The 19,992-nt window shown below is 46.2% G+C and overlaps 1 long non-coding RNA gene across 7 annotated transcripts in view; it reads left to right on the top strand.

Moving 5' to 3' along the window:
* The window catches only part of LOC112652847 (uncharacterized), a 74,374-nt gene extending 57,950 nt beyond the window's left edge, over nucleotides 1–16,424 (top strand). The window contains exons 2-7 of one of the 7 annotated variants that reach the window (XR_004814925.2): nucleotides 2,910–3,002; nucleotides 3,196–3,354; nucleotides 3,731–4,290; nucleotides 5,032–5,346; nucleotides 6,182–6,386; nucleotides 15,641–16,424. This is a non-coding gene — a long non-coding RNA (uncharacterized LOC112652847). Of the gene's footprint in view, nucleotides 1–1,884; nucleotides 3,003–3,170; nucleotides 3,355–3,730; nucleotides 4,291–5,031; nucleotides 5,347–6,181; nucleotides 6,387–6,814; nucleotides 7,457–8,893; nucleotides 13,638–15,640 lie in introns of those variants that run through there. The other 6 variants (XR_007410415.1, XR_007410413.1, XR_003131763.3 and 3 more) reach the window with 6 other exon arrangements.
* The last annotated feature ends 3,568 nt before the right edge of the window (nucleotides 16,425–19,992 follow it).

The following is a 19,992-nucleotide window of genomic DNA, read 5'->3' as shown; positions in this document are numbered from 1 at the left end:
AACCTGGGTTCTGTTCCTATAGAAACCGCTGTAGCCCATTTGGGACTTAACGAGCTTCCCACAGGCTGCCATCCTTTACCCCATTTCTGAGAAGCCACTTGAGATCATTTGTCGAGGCCCCATGTGACTCTGGAAAGGCCGGCCATCTGCTGCTCAGCCCCGGCTCGCCCACAGCTGCCTCTGTGAGCTGGGGAACCCCTCTTCTCCCAGCCTCTGTGATCCTAGCCTAGGGGGGATTCTGAGGGAAGGAAGGAGTGGGCGGGGGGGGGGGGGTGGCTTGGGGTCGGATACACGTTCTTGCAGGTCCTTCCATCATCCTGGCAGAGAGCGCCCAGCAAAACCCAACTGACACGCTGGGAAGGTACAAAGAGGCTTTCAGCACATCCACTGGTGAGGCCTTCCCTCTGCAGGGGCTCGGAAGCCAGACAATAGACGCTGTTTCGCTGCAGCTGTCAACCTCTTTCCCAACTTTGCCATGAGTCAGAGGCTTTGTGTTCATAACCATTGTTCTTCTTTGAGCTTCTACGGGTTAATTCAAAAACACACTCTAGGCTGTTTGGTAACATTTTTCCTGCCCCGAACAAAAGAAGATTCATGCTAGATAACTGAGTTCATTTGCCAGCAAGAGGACTGATACAAAAAACTCAAGTAAATTTAACAGGGAAAAAAAAATCAGGATGATTCACGTGAGGAAGTAAAACTTTGGTTCAAGTGCTGAGCTTGGCCTCTGATAGTGGTGATAATGGGGCTCATCACTATCCTGTGACTCAGTTCCCTTTTCTGTAAAATGAGGGGCTTGACCAAGGGGCTTTTATAATTACTTGTGAGCAATGCCCATTCTTGCCCTCAGAACTCTAGTATAAAAAAAAACAGGTATTTGCTCATGTGGAATTTAAGAAACAAAACAGATGAACATAGGGGAGGGGAAGGAAAAATAAGATGAAAACAGAGAGGGAGACAAGCCATAAGAGACTCTTAATCATAGGAAACAGACTGAGGGTCACTGAGTGGGAGGGGACTGCGGAGATGGGGTACCTGGGTGATGGGCATGAAGGAGGGCACTTGATGGAGTGGGCACTGGGTGTTATAGGCAACTGACGAATCACTAAATTCTACCTCTGAGACTAATAATACACTATACATTAGTTAAATTGAATTGGAATAAAAAACACAGATGTACTATATGTTGGCAAATTGAACACCAATACAAAAATAAATTTATAAAAATTTAAAAAATTCACCTGCTTAAAAAAAAACACAGATGTAAAAATACAGTATAAATTTGTGTACATAAATAACTCCAAATATTCACTAGATTAATACAGAAGAGTTAGACAAGGCTATCTGTGTGTTTATTTTGGTTGCACTTTATCTCAAAGATCCTGACTGGTACACATTAAGTGTTTGCACATCCTAGTCTCTCTTTCTTTCTTTTTCTTTTTCTTTTTCTTTTTCTTTTTCTTTTTCTTTTTCTTTTCTCTTTTGCCTTGTTTTGTTTTCAATAATTGACCGATCTACTCAGGTTAGTCCTTAACCAGGGCAGAGCAGGTTCTAATCTGAGGTCATCGAGACAAACCAAACCCCAAAACCAGCTCACCAGGCAGTAGAAGCTCATGCATTTGAGTGCATCAGTAATTTTGAATATGCATTTTCGTAGCACTTTTAATGACAAGTTAAATATATTTCTAAAGTGAAGTTGGAATAAAACATTGGAACAGTTCTTCAAAACCTTCTGGGTTCAGAAAGCACTCTGAAACCGAGGGCTAGATGTTCCTTAAGACGCCTCAAAGTCCGAGGGTCTGTTCCCTGCCTCTTCTCCTGGCCGCCCGCCCCACCTTTATAAACTCTACAAATATTTTTGAGATCTTATTGTGAATTGGGCATCGTTATAGGCCTGTGAGCCACTTCAGTGAATCTTCCCAAATACATACACAAACCCTGCAAGAGGACGTCACCCTTACACTTCCAATTGTTTATTTTGTTTGTAGCTTTGAAACGGTTCCAGTTTATACCACATCAGACACATACTAGTTCTTTTCTAAGTGACTGAGTTCCTCAGTCAGTTACCAGTTCCAGGGCTATAGCACAACACCAAGGATAATCCATCAACCTGTTAGCAGGCAACTGCTGAAGGTGAGAGGCCCATTTATGCTCCCCCCACCCCCGCAATGTCATTGGTTGGTTACATTCAGGGAATAGCTCTATAGTCAGCAAGGTTCCCGCCACACTCAGTCTTTCTTCCTGTAGTTTTAGGAAGCACATGGGTTAAAGTAAACTACTGACGTTGGGTCTGTTTTGTATCCCTTCAAGATGCTCTAAATGAGATTGTAGTTTTATTTTGTTTTTATTTTTTATTTTTTTTAAAGATTTTATTTATTTATTCATGAGAGGCACAGAAAGAGAGAGAAGCAGAGACATAGGTGGAAGGAGAAGCAGGCTCCATGCAGGGAGCCTGATGTGGGACTTGATCCTGGGACTCCAGTATCACACCCTGGGCCAAAGGCAGGCGCCATACCGCTGAGTCACCAGGCATCCCATATTTTGTTTTGTTTTTAAATGATGCCTCATTCAAAAAACCTGAGAGTCCTCTCAAAATGCTCCAAAGGCTGACCAATGGAAGAGTGGCCTCTGTAAATCTGAAGAATAAGTCATTTTCAAAGAAATCAGTTCTGTTAAAAGCCATCTGTCCCAGAAGGCCCATCCCTCTTGGAGGGAGAACATGAAATTCTCCAGATTCTAAGAGAATGTCAGTGGGGATTCAGATGATGTCATTCAGGTTCTGTGATGGATTGTCTTAAGGATGAAGTTATTACCCAAGAGCAGGAATAAGAAAGTAGAATAGATAAACCTGAGAGTCCTCGTCTAACAGGTGGCACTGTCTTTGTCTTTTTTTTTTTTTTCACCATAAGCACCACATGGGATGTGGAGCTGGTGTAGGACTGTCCTTTCATGAGATGCGGTTCAGATCCACTCTTGGGAACAAACTCCTCTAAGTGGAGACGGTGCGTATCTAACAGTGGAGACGCGGACAGGGGCGAGGGGGAGGCAAGCAGTTCTGTGACCGTCCCTGCCACGACACTGCTAAGAGAATCAAAACGTTAAGCAGACAATGCGAAGCGCTCCCAAATTCATGAAAGCACTGTCTTATTTATTTTATTTATTCCTAATAGTTTGCATCTTATTTCATGCTTCCAGAAGCTTAGAAGGAACGCGCGACCTTGGAGAGTATGTCAAGTTCTCATCCTTGTCCACCAGGGGGCGCGCAAATCCCAGGAGGAGCTGCCCTCCAAGAGCCCTTAGGTGGCTTTGATCCCCGGGAGGAGGATGGACGCGGGGGCTGCAGGTGGGCTGCAGGTGGGCTGCAGGTGGGCAAGAAGAACCACGGGCCAGATCGGAGCGCGGCTCTGGAAGCAGCCGCGTCCAGGGCTGGGCCCCCCGTCCTGCAGCCCCGTCCCCTGGTTGCACACAAAAAAAAAAAAAAAAAAAAACGAGCGGACGTTTGCACCGACTCCCCGGGGTGCGGGGCGGGGGTGGGGGTGGGGGGCTTGCATCCTCTAGCCCCGCCCCTCGACGCCCCCGGGACCCAGTCTGACCCCCCTGCTCCGCGGCCCGGACCGCACAGGTTCGCCTACAGCTCTGGCGTCTCGCCCAGAATGAACCCCACAGGTGTTCCAACACTTCGCGAATTAGCGGGGGCTGTGCACTAAGGGCTCTTCCTTTTCTGTTGCAGGTTCCAGAACCGACTCTGGGTAGTGTTCCCTGAGAGGCCCCGCCGGATCAGTGCAGCCAGCGGCTGGGATTCGGGGCGAGGGTCCCTGGTTCTCCTACGACAAGGCCTGCGGTGCAGATGGGTGACTCCCCTTTCTGTGTCTCTCGGTTCCAGGTGTCATCTTCCTGCAGAGACCCTGAGCACCCACCCCTGCGCCAGTCAGCCATGGGCAGGGGTCTTGTGTCACCTAACGCAGTGGTGGCTGCTGAGTCGCACCCCAGAGAAGCGGACTCCAGTTCCCTTATTCTGATCTCTCCTCCAACAAGGACCACTTGCGCTGTCCCTTTGCACTGTGGCATCAACTCCTGAGGCTGGATCTGGCCACACACGGCGGAGGACACCACCCTCCAGTTCTGGACTCCATGCTTCTGTTATTCTGACCTAAGATGGCAAGCTTTTTTGGATTCGCATTACTCTTCACCACTGATGTTAAGTTACCTCACCTCCATGTCCTACTCCATTCTGTCTGGTGACTTAAATGCCAGGTTTTATCCCCAGGATTTTCATTTGTGACATCTGAGGTATTGTACCTGCCTGCCAAAATGTCTGGCATTTTGACTGTATCGCCCCTTCGAGGAGAATTATGCCAATACTATTTTTGGCTATTAGCAAAGTCTGGTTTTGTTTCAGAAACTGAGTTTGGCAGGAGAGTAAGGTGATGGAATCACTGAGCTACCCGGAGAAATTGTAGAAAAGGTGTCAGACACCTGGTAATAGCGCTTCTAGGAATTTATTGTACAAAAATGATCAGAGCTATTAACAGAGAAATGAATACTTAGATTTTTTCCCTCATTATTTATAATAGCAAAAAAACCCATTAGAAACCCATTTATTGTCTAATAATAAGGGCATGCCTAAATTCATAGATTCTTTCAATAAAATACTTTGGCACCAGTAAAAGACCTCTTCAAGATATAGGAAAATATATGTCAGGTAATATTTATATAATCTATATAAATTTAGCAGAGACTTAAGTGTTCTCAATAATGCTTTTGAGATTTTTCTTTTCAATAGAAAATAAACTGAAAAAAAATACACTAAAGTGACCTGTGTCTTCTCTCTGGGTGATGACCCTTTGCTGATGCTGTTTTATTCTTTATGCTATTTTAGACATTTTTTTTTCCACTCTTACAGTGAGCATGTACTTCTTACTAGAAAGTCTTTAAAAGAAAGTGTATTTCATGACATTTTCGGCTCTTGACTGTTGATAAATCCTTTGTGTTAATTAGGTCTGAAGAAATGTTGTTCTTTTGTACTGTCAGGAAGCACGGATTTCCTTCACTTGGCCCCCCTCACATCTCCTTGACAGTGGAACCACCCCGTATGCGATCAGGAAAACGTCCTGTTGAGCCAACCGGCTACCTGAAGACCATCAGGGAAGACAGCGCTGAAGCTCCGTGTCTCCACCATCCTAGCAATCAAATGGGCACCATCCTAAGCTGGGGAATCTGCTGTGTCAGCTCCTCAGAGTCCAGGTGTAGGGCCAGCGCCTGGCATTACGCTTTGTGTTGCTGAGGCCTCCATTTCAGCGGCCTCCAACTTGAGTAACCATACCGCCACTTGAGTACAACCAGCAGGTAGGTGTCCCACCCATGAGGTTCCCCTTGTAGAAAGCTCTGGGGAACCCAGATAACTGACCACTTGAGTGACCCTGCTTTTCCTGGCTAGTGTCCTGATTTCTGCTGTTACATTTTAAATTCACCAAGAAAGACTGAAACCTTAGGCATCCCACCCTTGACCCCCATAAAGGCAGAACCGAGGTTTGTGCTTTCTCTCTCTATTTCTCCCCAAAATCTCACTGTGTGGCCCTAGGCATGCTGTGCATCACCCAGGATTTGTGAGTAGTAAACCTGGTCTTTTGAGAGTTCCTGGATGGTTGCTGTGAGGGGTGTCTTGTGATCATAATAAGAACCACAAGTGCCTTCCAGCCCCAACACTGGCTCTGCTTGGCGGGGGAAAGTTCTGTGGAGGCCCTCACAGGGGTAAGGGCCCCGCGCACGCCCCTGGGTGTTCCTAGACCAGAGCAGCACTACCTGGAGGCTGAGATTGGCAGGAAACACCCTGTCATGGGTACCCGCAGGCTCAGCCGTGCTCATTTTCTGAGTTTATCATGGAAGCAGCAGAAAAAAACCCAGCATCCAGGCCTTGGGTTAGGTGGACCTGAAATGACATCGCAGGCCAGCTCTAGGAGTCTGCGTGCAGGGAACGAACCCCGGATGCCATGGAGATGCAAGGGTTTCTGCCCTTGCTCATCACAGAAGAGAGCTTTGCCTCAGTTTCCCTACCACTGTCACTTTACTTCCATACTAAGGTTGGCCCTCGGGGCCCAAGCCTCTTTGGCAGGTGTCCTGTCACCTCATTCAGGTATTGCCAGTGGCCCCATTTTCTCCTCACTTTTCACTCCCTACCAAGGCTCCCCAAGATCACCCTGAGCCAGCAGTGCCTGCCCCCAGGACATCCTCCTTGTCTGTGCTCCGCCAGACTGAGCCGTCCGGTTGCCGCCCCTTTTCCTGCTTTCATGTGTCTCATCTGAGTTTTCTCCTCCTGACCTGTCTATGAAATCAAGACCCAAGACATCTTCCACCCTGTCCCATGCTCCCTATGAAATTGTGACCAGGTATGATGGGCACACGTGGCACAGGCAGCCATGAGGTGGCGGGGGGCGGGGGAGAGGAAGGGACATCTTCAAATGTATTTTTTGTTATAAGAGCAGAAAGTAAAAATTATAACCCTTGCACTTAGAAATGACTTTCACTCCCTAATATCTTTTTTTCTAGTCTTTTTTGTTGCTAGGGCATTTTTTAAAAGATTTCATTTATTTGAGAGAGAGAGAGAACAAGTGGGGGGAGCAGCAGAGGGAGAGGGAGAAGCAGACTCCCCGCTGAGCAGGGAGCCCGATGGGGGGCTTGGTCCCAGGACCTGGGAATGATCATGGCCTGGGCCAGAGGCAGACGCTCAACCCACTGAACCCACCCAGATGCCCCCGTTGCTATGTCATGTTTACGATGGTTGAAACTGTACAGTGTTTTGTGTGTTTTTTTGTAGAGTTTGAAACTATTTCAAGCACCCTGGAATGACCCCCTGCTTTGCTCTTCCCCCTTCCTCCCCTGCTCCCCGCATGTCCCCTTCTGATTGCCAGTAATTAAGGTGAGCTCGGGCCAGAGGAGCGGAGGTACAACCAGCACCCCGGTTATCCCCATTACTAATCGTGGTTCCTTCCTCCTGTTGACTCATCCGGGCCACGACCTCCTTTCGGGGAGGGAGCCAGGGACTAGGATCCGTTGCCTTTTGCAGATGAGGAAACTATAGGCAAGGAGCTTCCAGGCTTGCCTGTGGTGACACAGGTAGCGGCAGGCCGGGCTGACACCGAAGCCAAGCTTCAAAGCCCACTGTTCTGTTGCCGCCGCAAGCACCGGGGCTGTGGCATTTGACAACGATCTCCTCGGGGTCTGATTTCAAGTGGGGCAAAGTGGTGGCAGGTGAATGGGGCCAGAAACAAAGGGACAGGGCAGCAAGGAGACAGCAGCCCGGGAGCCGCCCGCTGGGCCCAGGCCCGGCTTCCTGGAGGCGCTCCAGGGAGCGGCCTGTTGCCCCACCGGACGGTTCGCCTTCCTCCTCTCAGGTACAGGCTTGGTTTCAAGGCATCTGCGCCTTCCCGGGGGGCAGTGGTTGGAGGGCGGCCACGAGGCCCACCCGGGAGGGCAGGCCTGGCCTCCCTCTGGGCTTTGGGCGGGAGGGTGGGGCGGGGCGAGGATCCCACCGCATGAAGGATACCATGGGGAGTCCCAGGGCTCCCGTGGGAGGCGGGGTGTCCACGGAGGCAGTCCTCAGGCTCCCGGCCATTCTCCTGCAAGCCCCTCCCAGACCTTCTCCTTGGGTTTCTAAGTGACTCTTCATTCCCTTTCTCTGAAAAGAAGAAAGAGTGCACTTAATTGCCCCCCTATCAGTGTCCACCCTCTGGGGGCTCTGTGTGTCCTGGCTGGGTCCCTGGCCAGGCCAGTGAGGCCGACCCCACCCTGGGACGGGGCAGCCGGGCGGCTTCGCTGCACACGGCCTGGACGCTCCCGTGGGCCCTGCAGTGGCCCGTCCATCTCTTATTCCACAGACTAATAAAGTCGGCGGGGTCCTGGGGGACTTCATTCTGCTGCCAAGCCTTTTCCCTACCTTCAAAATGCCCCCCCCCAACTCTGTGGGATGCCCCCATATGAAACGAAGTTTATCTGAAGTGCCAACAAAGGCTAGACCCAGAAATGGTCTGATCTGGGGCGACTAATAAGGTTTACTATTTCACGATAAGGAAGCACGTAACCTAATGCAGCACTTAAATAATTGGCGTGACTTCGAGGTCATAATACTCTGCCCAGGAAGGGAGGGAGATAAACTTCCAGCTCAACAGGCAGGTGAATGTTCCTTTACATTCTGGAAGCTCATTGTAAGGAGAACGGGCCACTTAAAGGAAACTTGTGTAAAATCTGATTTTAAGCTGCAGCTTTTCTGCGTCTCCAAAAGTTAATATTATCCATATACATAAAGATGTACATCACACGTTAATTCTCTCTTAAGGAGGATGATCCTTTTCTCTGAGTTTCTGTGCTTTGCAATTTAGTTAGACGCTGTAATGAATTTCTTTGGTGAGTGGATGATGATAATAAAGAATAACCTGCTCTTTTGAAGATACTCTAAGGTGATTAAAAAGTTGACAATTTTGGGCAGCCCGGGTGGCTCAGCGGTTTAGCGCCGACTTCAGCCCAGGGCGTGATCCTGGAGTCTGGGGATCGAGTCCCAAGTCGGGCTCCCTGCATGGAGCCTGCTTCTCCCTCTGCCTGTGTCTCTGCCTCTCTCTCTCTCTATGTGTCTCTCATGAATAAATAAGTAAAATCCTAAAAAAAAAAAGTTGACAATCCTGTTAGTTACCCATATTTGTTTTTAAATTTTATTATTCTAATATTTGTAAAATATTATTCTAAAATTTGTAAATATTTGTGATTCTAAATAGTCAGCTGAATATGTAACTGCCTCCTACTATGGGAAATCACCCCCTCTAATGCACACAAACACACACACAAAATCGGGAACAGCAACTCCATCTGCCATGACACCAGGCTCTGTCTGTGACCCCACCAGATCCCAGGCGCTATATCTGGAGCACAGCTGCCAAATCCACTGCAATTCAAACAGGAATGCTGGGGGACACCCGGAGAGGTGGTGGGCGCCAGAGTCAGCAGAGCCAAGCTTGGCTCCTACAAGAGGTTGAGAGGGGATGTGCTCAGACTCCCCCCATTCGTAGGAGGCAGTCTGCTGGCGAGGCAGGCATTTCGGCATGGCATCATGAGCAGCCCTGCTGTGGCAGGTACCTGATGGCTTAAGAGAGGCGAAGCCTAAACTCCTCACCACCCACATAACCTTGGATCTTGAACTGTACTGGAACCCAGAAAGAATTCCTGCTGGCCCCATGTGCCAGATATGGATCGCTGGGCAACACATCGTCCCCCAGTGTAGTGGTTACAACTATTTATCTGCTAAAGGTTCTGGGGTTAGCAGAGTGTGCTAGGTTCGCCTGGCACCCCTTGGTGGCCTCACTTGGGGTCACTCTCGTGAGGCAGAACTCGTCCTGTTGTTTGGCTGGGGCGGGTCCAAAATGCCCTTCCTCGTGTGTCTGGCAGTTGGAACTGGAAAAAGAAATTCCACTTGCCTCGAACTTTCTCCATAATGATTTGCAAGGCCAGAAGTCAGTAGAGCAATGTCTTCCAAGTTTTAATTAGAAAAAAAAAAGTGACCTAAAAATAAGACTATGGAAAAATGTTTTTAAATGTATAAGAAGTCACAGACTATGGCTTCTCTTTCTGTTTTTTTTATTATTATTTAAAATCAATTAATTAGCATATAGTGCATTTTTAGTTTCAGAGGTAGAATTTACTGATTCATTAATTGCATATAACACCCAGTGCTCATTATATCAGGTGCCCTCCTTAATACCCATCACCCAGTTACTCCACCCTCCTCTCCTCTCTTCCAGCAACCCTCAGTTTTTTTCTACAGTTAAGAATCTCTTATAGTTTGTCTCCCTCTCTGATTTTGTCCTATTTTATTTTTTCCTCTCTTCCCCTGTGTTCATCTGTTTTGTTTCTTAAATTCCACATATGAGTGAAATCATAATTGCTTTCTCTGATTGATTTATTTCATTTACACATGCTGTCTTTGAATGAACCACTCCAAGGTGAAGATTGGCCAACTTTTATGGGCTGACCGGTGTCCCTCTCCACCGCCAATTATTCATATGTTTAAGTCCTTAAACCCAAAATCTCAGAGTGTGACTGGATTTGGAGACAGGGTCTTTCAAGAGGTAACTAAGTTAAAATAAGATCACTAGAGTGGACACTAATTCAATATGACTGGTGTCCTTATAAGAAGAGGAAATTTGGACATAGACAGGCACAGAGAAAAGACCGTGTGAAGACACAGGGGGAATACGGGTTGTGTACAAGCCAAGGAGGGAGGCCTCAGGAGGAACCAACCCCTGAAGACACCTCAACCTTGGACTTCTAACCATCAGGATTGTGAGGAAATTAATTTCGATTGTTTAAGACACCTAGTGTGTGGTACTTTGTTATGGTAGCCCTAGAAAAAATAGTACACAATGGAGATCACTAAAATTAATGAAAAAGGAAATGGGTTGAGCCATTTCATTAAACGGCTAAGTTAAACACAAATGTGGGTAATATGCTACAGGCTGTCAGAATGTTTGTAAGCATATGAATCTGACCCCAGGGAACTTGGGTTTCAGTTGTGTCCAGGCCTCCAAGTAACTGCTACATTGGACTACCAGGTTGGGTTCTCTGGGCCACACTTCGCTCCATGGTAATGAATTACTTTCAAGGTAGTTTCCAGAGAGTCCTAGACATAGAGTGAGGGTCTCAGGGACTACCAAGAAGCTAAGGAGATGAGTCTGTGGGGTCTGAGCTCTTCATCACTTCACAGTCAGCCTCCTGGGCTTCTCAGTAGGATCTCACTGGAAGGGGGTTTGCTGTGGCTAAAAAAATAAAAATTAAAAAAAATTAAAAAGCCTGAACACCAGTGAACTGGATCATTTCTGAGTTCCCTTCCAAGTCAAAAAGCTATTAGCAGTTCAAGGTTTGTTTCATCCCATTAGCCTTAAGAGAATGTAAGGACTTATTGATAACTTATACGAGATTTGGCTGAAAGTGAGGGTCTAAACCACTCCTGCTTCCAGCCAAGACCCACCAAAGAGGCAGGAAGCCAAGTCTGGTTCTTTCTTTCTCAGGAGGGGCTGGCTGTGAGAAATGGATGCTATTCTCCTGAGAAGGGAGAGATGACCAAAGGAGCTGAATGGAGAGTGAATCCGGGGAGCAGGCTACCTGGCTCTGGGGTGGTGTCAGGGGAAGAGCTCCGAGTGACCGCCAGGCCTTATGGGCAGGAATAGACTCCACTGGAGGCATTTGTGCCAAAGCAAATGTTGGTCATTGTCACTCCTCTTCCTGTTCCTCAGCTCGTGGCTTGGTTCTCACAACCAAGTGGGGCCAGAAATTGTCTTTAATAAAGAGACAAACCGCAAACAGCTTCTAAACAGTTGCCCTAGAATTTTCCCTCAAAACTATCCTTAAAGAGCCTCATGGAAGGTGACATCCCCTACATAATACGTACCATCACATGTTAAACTTTTTTTTCTTAAGATTTTATTTATTTATTTGACACAGAGAGAGAGACAGCACAAGCAGGGGGTGCAGCAGGGGGAGAGGGAGAAGCAGGCTCCCCACAGAGCAGGGAGCCAGATGTGGGGCTCCATCCCAGGACCCTGGGATCAGGACAGGAGCCCTAGGCCGATGCTTGGCCGACTGAGTCACCCAGGCATCCCCACGTTTTACTTTTTCAGGGGTGGAAGTGTTTTCTCTCCTCGGAAACTCTGGAGTGTTCTAAGGTGTGCAGTGTGTGGGCCGAAGGAGGGAGGGACAGATGGCAGGGCGACGATTATCGGAGGAGAGAGACGGACAGAATGTTCCCCTTCCAGGAAATTGCAGACCAGTTCCCAGACCACCAAGAGCTTGCAAACAAACCGTTCATAAAGAGGCTTCCAGCTGGGCCGAGCAGGAAAGGGGAAACCCTGCTGCCATGCAGCAAGGGGAAGCAGACAAACTCGCGGTTGCCTGTGGACGGGGAGGCCCGGCCTGACGGTCTTCACTGCGCAGCCTGGAGGCCTCCTCAGTGGCGGTAGCAGACGGGCCAAGATCCGGCCCTGGAAGCAGCCAGAGCCACCCAGGCCTATGTTACTGGGCCCTGCTGGCTCCTGGGACACCCAGGTTGGACAAGCATTAGTAGAGCAGCCAGTGGCCTGAGACCCCACAGCACAACTTGGATGCACATTCATGATTTAAGAGCCTTGCTTGCCTCCGAAAGGGAACAGAAGGCAGCTGGCCCACAAAGCTGCCGGAGTTTGGGGTCTGGAAAAATCCTCTTCAGAGGGAGTCAGAACGGTCCCAAGTGGTGATGGGGCCAGAGCTCAGGCCAGCCAGGAAGCAGCTGTCCCCAGGGTGGTGGGGTCAGCAGGCAAGACACCTAATCCATGCTACAGCTTTCTGACCGGGTGGGAGGGTGCACCTGGGTGCCACCCAGAAGCTCATTTCCATTTCTGGGGCTATCTTAGACCTAGCAGCCTCTGTAGCCGGGAAGCAAGTGGAGGCCACTTGGGGGGTGGTCCATGCGGCAACCTCACTCTGTTGTGGATGATTTGTTCCAACAGACTACAGGGACGGGTTTTAACTCCCTGCTGTGTCAGAGACTTCTGCTCAGTATTTTCTGGAAACCTGTGCTCTTGTAATGCACTAGTTTTGGTAACCAGGTTATTCCACTCCTCTCCTCCCCCACATAGAACATCACTCCATTATTCATTTATGCGCTTATTCATTCAACAAATATTTAATGCCCACTAGAGGTAAGACGACAGCAATCATCACACCAATGACGGCATGGTCTGGCATCGTGCTAGCCACTGTAGCATGAGAGCAGATGTGGCCACTGTCTTCATGGAGTGTGTCATATGGCTGAGGAAGGGTATGCTATTTCTTTTTTAAACTTAACACTCCCACAGTCCCTTGTATGTACAGGCCCTGGTTCTAGGCATCTTACAAATATTGACGCATTTAATCCTCCTCACAATCCCATGAGGTAGGAAAAATTAATATCCCTGTTTTACAGATGAGGAAACCGAGGCACCAGGACATTAGAGTAACCTGCTCAGGACCACACAGCTAGGAAGGGCTTATATCTGGGTGGTCTGGCTCTAGCACCTGGAAATCTTACACCAGGCTGCCTCGTCAGCAGATAAAGATAAATCGGTAGACTGTATAGGAATGAAGAGTGTGCTCTATGCTCAGAAAGAGCATTGGTTGTGGGGGGAAGGGTGCAGGATGGATTTTTCACACATGTTGGGAGTTGGCCTGGACTTCTCTGAAGAGGTAACAGAAAGGGGGAGTCTGTTCCAAGCAAGGAAAATGGCAAAAGCAAGGACCCTTGAGTGAGAAAAGCCTTAGTGAATTCACAGGTCTCTGAAAGAAGTGGCTGCTGTCAGAGGAAGGTGGTGAGCAGCAGAGGGGTGGCTGTCGTAGAGATGAGGTTAGAAGGTGGGCAGAGTCGGGCCATAGGCAGTTTTGTTAGGTGGCTCTCAGGGTAAGATAGAAGAAGCAGGGGCAGCCCCGGTGGCGCAGCGGTTTAATGCCACCTGCAGCCCAGGGTGTGATCCTGGAGACCCAGGATCAAGTTCCATGTCGGGCTCCCTGCATGGAGCCTGCTTCTCCCTCTGCCTGTGTCTCTGCCTCTCTCTCTCTCTCTCTCTCTCTGTGGTATCTCTCATGAATAAATAAATGAAATCTTAAAAAAAAAAAAAAGAAGAAGAAGGAGCTGTCTTTAATAAAACAGGCATATGATGTAGAATGATCATGGAAGGAAGCTGCATGCTTTCATTTTGCAAAGGGCCCCTTTGCACATTTCATATATATTTGATCCTCCCAAACATCGAGGAAAGAGAGTAAAGTTAAGTCCTTTGTGACACCAACTACCACACTCCTCCCTCATACCCATTCCCCCTCCTTCGTTTCTGCTAGCAGAGCCTCAACTCTGTTCTGGGAGGCCATGGGTCTAGGCCCACGCAGGCACCCCTGTCCTAACCCAGCCTGTGGGCACGAGTGGCCACGTACACCGTCCTGGCAGATGAGTCATCAGGGGAAATCTGCTGGGGGCTCTGGGAAGCCTTTGGTTTTTCCCAGTAAGAGGCATAAACTTGAGGCCATCACCACTTCCCCTTCCCCTCTACCCTGAAGGGACACAATGTCTGTAGCTGCAAGGGCCATCGAGGAACAGTGATGCAATAGCATAGAAGAAAAGCCACGAGACTCTGAGAAGCTGGCCCTGAACCAGTGCCAGCGCAGCCCCAGCTAGACTTACCACGACAGAACTGCAACACTCGGGTGAATACAGATGTGCTTACAGCTTTAGCCCTAAATGACAACAAGAGGACAGACTTAAGAACTGAAAACAACACAATTCTGGTCTCATTCACTGAAGCAAAGCCTTCTATTGTCATCATTTAAGAATTGTCGAGTGTCCAAATTTGTTGAGATGAGAATAAGATAAAATACGTTAATAGATGGGATTGTGTACAATCACAGATCTATGTTTATGGGGGAACTGAAGAGTGGAATTTAAAGCAAGTTGCTTGAATTATATGAAGTCTGGATGGTGGAATGAGCACCATGTTCATGTTTCTAAGCTTCGGTGTTTCCTTCAGAGATTAAAAAAAACCAGATAATATTATTTCCACCATAGATTATACATATTACTGTAGAAGATCAACCTAATGATTTGCCCAACATGAGTCATTTGGTAGCATTTTGGGGATTTTTACCATATCCACCAACAGAAGTCATAAAAAGTGAAGCAGCTTCCATGCAGAATGCTAGTTAGACAGAAGTTGCATTAAACACTTCTTCCATAAGCAACTATGTAGGATATCCACTTGGTCTAAAGCTGACATGCCATGAGGAAGCTCAACTCACACAGAGAGGTCATGACCCGCCCCCCGAGTCCCGGGATGGAGTCCCACGTCAGGTACCCCTCAGGGAGCCTGCCTCTCTTCTGCCTATGTCTCTGCCTCTCTCTGTGTCTCAAATAAATAAATAAATAAATAAATAAATAAATAAAATCTTAAAGAAAAAAGGAAAACAAGAATAAATTAGTGTCATTTTGAAGATCAGATGAAGTCATACAGTCAAAGTTCTCAGTATGCCTAAAAGGTGGGTTTTGCTATTATTTTCATTATATTTTTTAAATTCTCATTAAATTGGTTCCCTTTTCTAGTATATCCCATGTCAGCTCTTATCACCTTAGGCTACATTTTTAAAAAATATTTATTTATTTGAGAGAGAGATTGAGGGAGAGCACAGAGGGAGAGTGAAAGGGAGCAGCAGACTCCCCACCGAGCAGGGAGCCTTATGTGAGGCTCAATCTGAGGACCCTGAGTTCATGACCTGAGCTGAAGGCAGATGCTTAACTGACTGAGCCACCTGGGCACCACATTTGGCTAAACATTAAAAAAAAAAAAAGAAAGAAAGAAAGAAAGAAAGAAAGAAAGAAAGAAAGAAAGAAAGAAAGAAAGAAAGAAAGAAAGAAAAGTTTCAATTCCTTTCTATTTTACTATTTTTTTCTGGCTTTATTGAGATATAATTGATACAAAGTATACAACACAGTGTTGTTAACTATAGTCATACCTCTATAGATTAGTATCTCTAGAACTTATTCATCTTTCGTAGCTGAAACTTTGTACCCTTTGACCAATATCTCCCCTTTTCCCTCTCCCCCCAGCCCCTGGCAACCACCATTCTACTCTCTTCTATGAGTTTGACTCTTTTAGCTCATAATAGCCAAAATGTGGAAACAACCTAAATGTCCATGCATGGGTGAATGGATAAATATAATGCAGCATGTGCATACACAATGGAATATTATTCAGCCTTTAAAAAGAAGAAAAAAAAAGCCATTTTGCAACATGGACAAATATGGGGGATATAAAGTCAGACACAGACGAATACTGCACAATCTCCCTTATACGTGGAATCTAAAATAGTCATCAACTATAATCAGTTGTCAAGTCCTGTCGATTCTACTTCCATAGTTTCCATTGTCCCTTCACTCTCAAAGCCAGATAAGGAGTGAGCAAGGAGGAAGTTCCCCATGGACACTACTCAAGTGGAAAATAAACACCATGGAGATGATGGAGAAGCTGGTATTTACCAGAGGAGGGTGCTGAACATTGCTGGAAGGAGTGCTTGGATCAGTCGGTGATGCGCTCACGTGATAAGTTCTCATCAAAAGATCGAGAGTCATAAGGTTTTGAGTAACTTCAGCCTCACCTATTTAAGGGAACAACTTGCCTGGTTTTATTCTTTTTTCACCTACCTGTGATCTGGAACATGAGTGTGCCTCAGTCTGACTTTGACCGTGAAGAGGAAAGACTCTAAGGATGGTGGAAAAATAAAACAGAGGAAACCTGGCTCCCTGAATGACCTCGTGAAGCAGGTTGTCCTCCAGCTCAGACACACCAGATAACTATGTAAGACAGAAATAAACTTCTCTCTGATTTTCCAGAGTCCCTGTGTTATAGTTGTTGTGCTGAGTAATGCAGGCCTCCCTCTGGCCTGCTCCTTCCATTGGCTGGAGCAGGATGGGCAGAGAGCAGGGCAGGGAGGAAGACAAACCACTCTCTCAGATGTAGTGCTGGCTGGTCAATATTACCCCCGAGTAGAAGGTGTGCACACATCTAGACAGATGGCCTGCAACAGCCTCCCAGAGCACCCTCACCCCAGCAGGGAGCAGGGGCCATGCAGTAATGCCATGTTCCCCAAAGGAGCCCAGGAGTAGCTGAGGGGATGCCAAGGAGCCTGTGGGTGGCCACTCGAGGTCTCATGGGAGTAAGAAGAAGGAGGCAGACAGCAGACATGGTGTAGAGCAATGTATGGGCCAACCTGAAATGCAGATATAATCCCAGGGTGAGAGTAGGAAATCTGAAAGGACAGAGATTTTCTTCTACCCAAAGGGATCAGGACTTAAAAAATAAAATAAGGCCAAGTATAGAAGCAGGAGGAAAGGTGACTTTCTGGCACACACAGCTGAGATTTGGATGCACTGCAACAATTATAAAAGGGCTAGCAGTCATTCGTGGGAAGTGGACTATGTGCCAGAGCCTGTCCATGAGCTGTCTGGAGTAGTCTTCTCAACACCTCAAGTCACGTTCGTATTATTATTTGCCCACTTTACTGATGAGAAAATGGAATCTTAGAGGTATTACGTAACACGGCCCAGATATCCCAGTGAGTGACGGAATTAGAATTGCATTCTGAGCCAGTTGGTCCGAAGCCCAGACTCTTAATTAATTAATTAGTGTTCAAGGGTAAACACTGCTTCAGGCAATTTGCTTCAGAGGTTCTTTTATTTGAAAACAGATTGCCTATAAAGAATGCTATTATATAAATTCTTTTCTTGTCTAATGTATGTATAGAAAAATACACATAAGTATATGACTCTATAAACTTTCACAAATTGAACACACCCATATAAGCAGCACCCAGAATGAGAAAGAACATGACCAGAACGCGGAAGTCCCAGCTGTCACCCTTGCAGTCATCACCCCCACCCAAAGGCTAATCCTTATTGCAGAGCCCACTAGTCTGTGCTCCACAGATTCAGGTCAGTTCTTGCACACTTTTCCTTTATGGGTCTGGTTCGTGAACCAGTGGTCCCCACGTCTCTTTTTAAATATTTCCCATCATAGGGAAGACACCAACGCTTCACGTGGCTCACCTAACCGGCTTTCTTCTTTCTAACAGCTTTCTTCTTTCAGGTCAATTCAACTTGGCAAATGTTTATTCAGCTACAGAAGCTGGGTACTTTGTGTTGAGCAATGGCTTAGAGAAACCAATTAGATGGTCATGTCCCTGCCTCCTAAAATAGCAAAAGAATACAATTGGATACTCATGTCCTGTTACCTCTTTGGAAATGCAAGATGATATTATGGATATTACCTGGCTGGTGTTGCTGATGCCTGATAAGGCATGACTGGTGTCTTAAGGTGTCTGGGCTGAGTGCTTTCTCAAGGATCCCTGGACACTTTGATGATGCTGGATTAGAGGTTAGGTTGAAAGCTGGTCTAGGTTACACTTCTGGGGGTATGACTTGCTGGAGGGAGTGGATATTAGTACAATCTTCTAAAATCTTTTACCACGAGCATTTCTTATTTTGTTATATGCCGTCTCTCTTCACCACTGCTTTGTCATCCTGTATCCTTATATTTGCTTTGTATCGAGTCAACGATATTGGTTGGTTTGTTTCCTCCCATAGCATAAAGATATACATATATCCCTCCTTAACTGAAAATAGGGGAAAAATTTTTTTAGATTTTTTCCATATGTTTTTGCACCACAGTTGCTATCATCAGAATTTATTTTTTATTTATTATTGAAGTAGAGTTGACATACAATGTTTTATTGGCTTCAAGTGCATAACATGGTGATTTGACAGTTCTATACAGTATGCAATGCTCACCCCGGTGAGTGTAGTTACCCCTGTCACCATACATTATTGCAATAGTATTGACTGCGTTCTCTACACTGTACTTTTAATCTCTGTGACTTAACTTATTTTATAACTGGAAGTTTATACCTCTTAATTGCCATCACCTGTTTCTCCCATCCCTCACCCCTCCCTCCCTTCTGGGAACCACCAGTTTGTTCTCTATATTTATGAGTCTGTTTGTTTTGTTCATTTATTTTGTTTTTTAGATTCCACATATAAGTGGAATCATACGGTATTTGTCTCTCAGTCTGACCTATTTCAATTAGCATAATACCCTCTGCATTATTGTTTTTCCGAACCTTGGAAGTCATGGTAATAGAATTACTTAACTAATTCCTTAATTAAGCAATGGGTGTGTTAGTGTTCTCAGCCCTTCAGTTACCCTTACCAAGCATCTTTCAAGGGCTTTTCTCTGAGGAACCTTTGCATCCCATGCCATGAAATATAAAGGGATAGAGCAGAAGTATTTTGGATATGGAGGAGGGTTTGCAGGTGGGTGCTTGGGCTCTTGGACTGGTAGCATGGAGAAATGAAGGGAGTTGTTTGATATTACAGAAAGTAAATGGATGACTTTTCATTAACTAAACAACAGAACTGAAGGGGAATACAATACAAAAGAGAAGGGAAAAGGGAATTGAGGTCAGCATTAGCAGAGAGGATGAAGCTATCTTCCTAAGCTTTGGGCCAAGTGGGCTGCAGGACTCCTCCTCCCTGTCAGTGAAGTCAATGTTCGCCACTAGGTGGCATTGACACGTTCAGAATGACTGAGGACATCGCAGAACAGTAATCCGCTTTCCTGGAATGCCTCATCAGCCCACCTGGCACTAGTGAATTCTAAGTTCAAATTCTGCTTTGGATGCAGTTCAATATTCAATGCAAAATTGCAAAAATGCATCAGCGCTCATTACCATTGTCCAAAATCATGGCCCAAAACAGTTACTGTTGTTGAAGTCACCGGTGTGTTTCTTTCCATGGTTTAGGAACTTACACTTACACAGTGCTCCTCTTTTGTTCTCCTTAAAAACTTAGAAATAATTAGAAATCATGTCCCAGGAAAAACTTCTTACAAACAAAGGAGTAGAACAAGGTCTCAGCTCCGAAACAATTGGCCATTTGGGGTTTTGTTTTGTACTGGTTTGGATTTCTTCCCTGGTAGGTTTATTTTTTTGTTGTTTGTTTGTTTGTTTGTTTTTTGTTTTTTTCCTGGTAGGTTTAAAAAAAAATGTTTTTTTGTTTTTTTGTTTTTTTGTTTGTTTGTTGAAAGTTTTTCAACATTTTTTTTTCCAAGTAGGATTATTAACACAGAAGAAACCATGTTAGATCACAATGGTATAAGATGCTACTATATTTTGATAGATGCTTCTTTTGTAGGTTCTCATTCTATTTAATGCTTTTAAGACTCTGATTTTGCCCAGTAAGAGTTATAAGGAATTTGAATAGGATCCCTTTATAAAAGGTTTGTTCTAAAGACGAAGAACCCTATGTATTTAGTGTTTATATATATGCATACAACTAAAAATAACCAAATATGGTGCCTGCATTGATACAGATTTCCACAAGCATCTGTTACTTGAGTGGCTTATGCC

This window comes from Canis lupus, chromosome 4, assembly GCF_003254725.2.
Source record: "Canis lupus dingo isolate Sandy chromosome 4, ASM325472v2, whole genome shotgun sequence".
Lineage (NCBI taxonomy): Eukaryota > Metazoa > Chordata > Mammalia > Carnivora > Canidae > Canis > Canis lupus.
The sequence above is the reverse complement of the archived record's forward strand: the minus strand, read 5'-3'. Positions and strand labels throughout refer to the sequence as shown.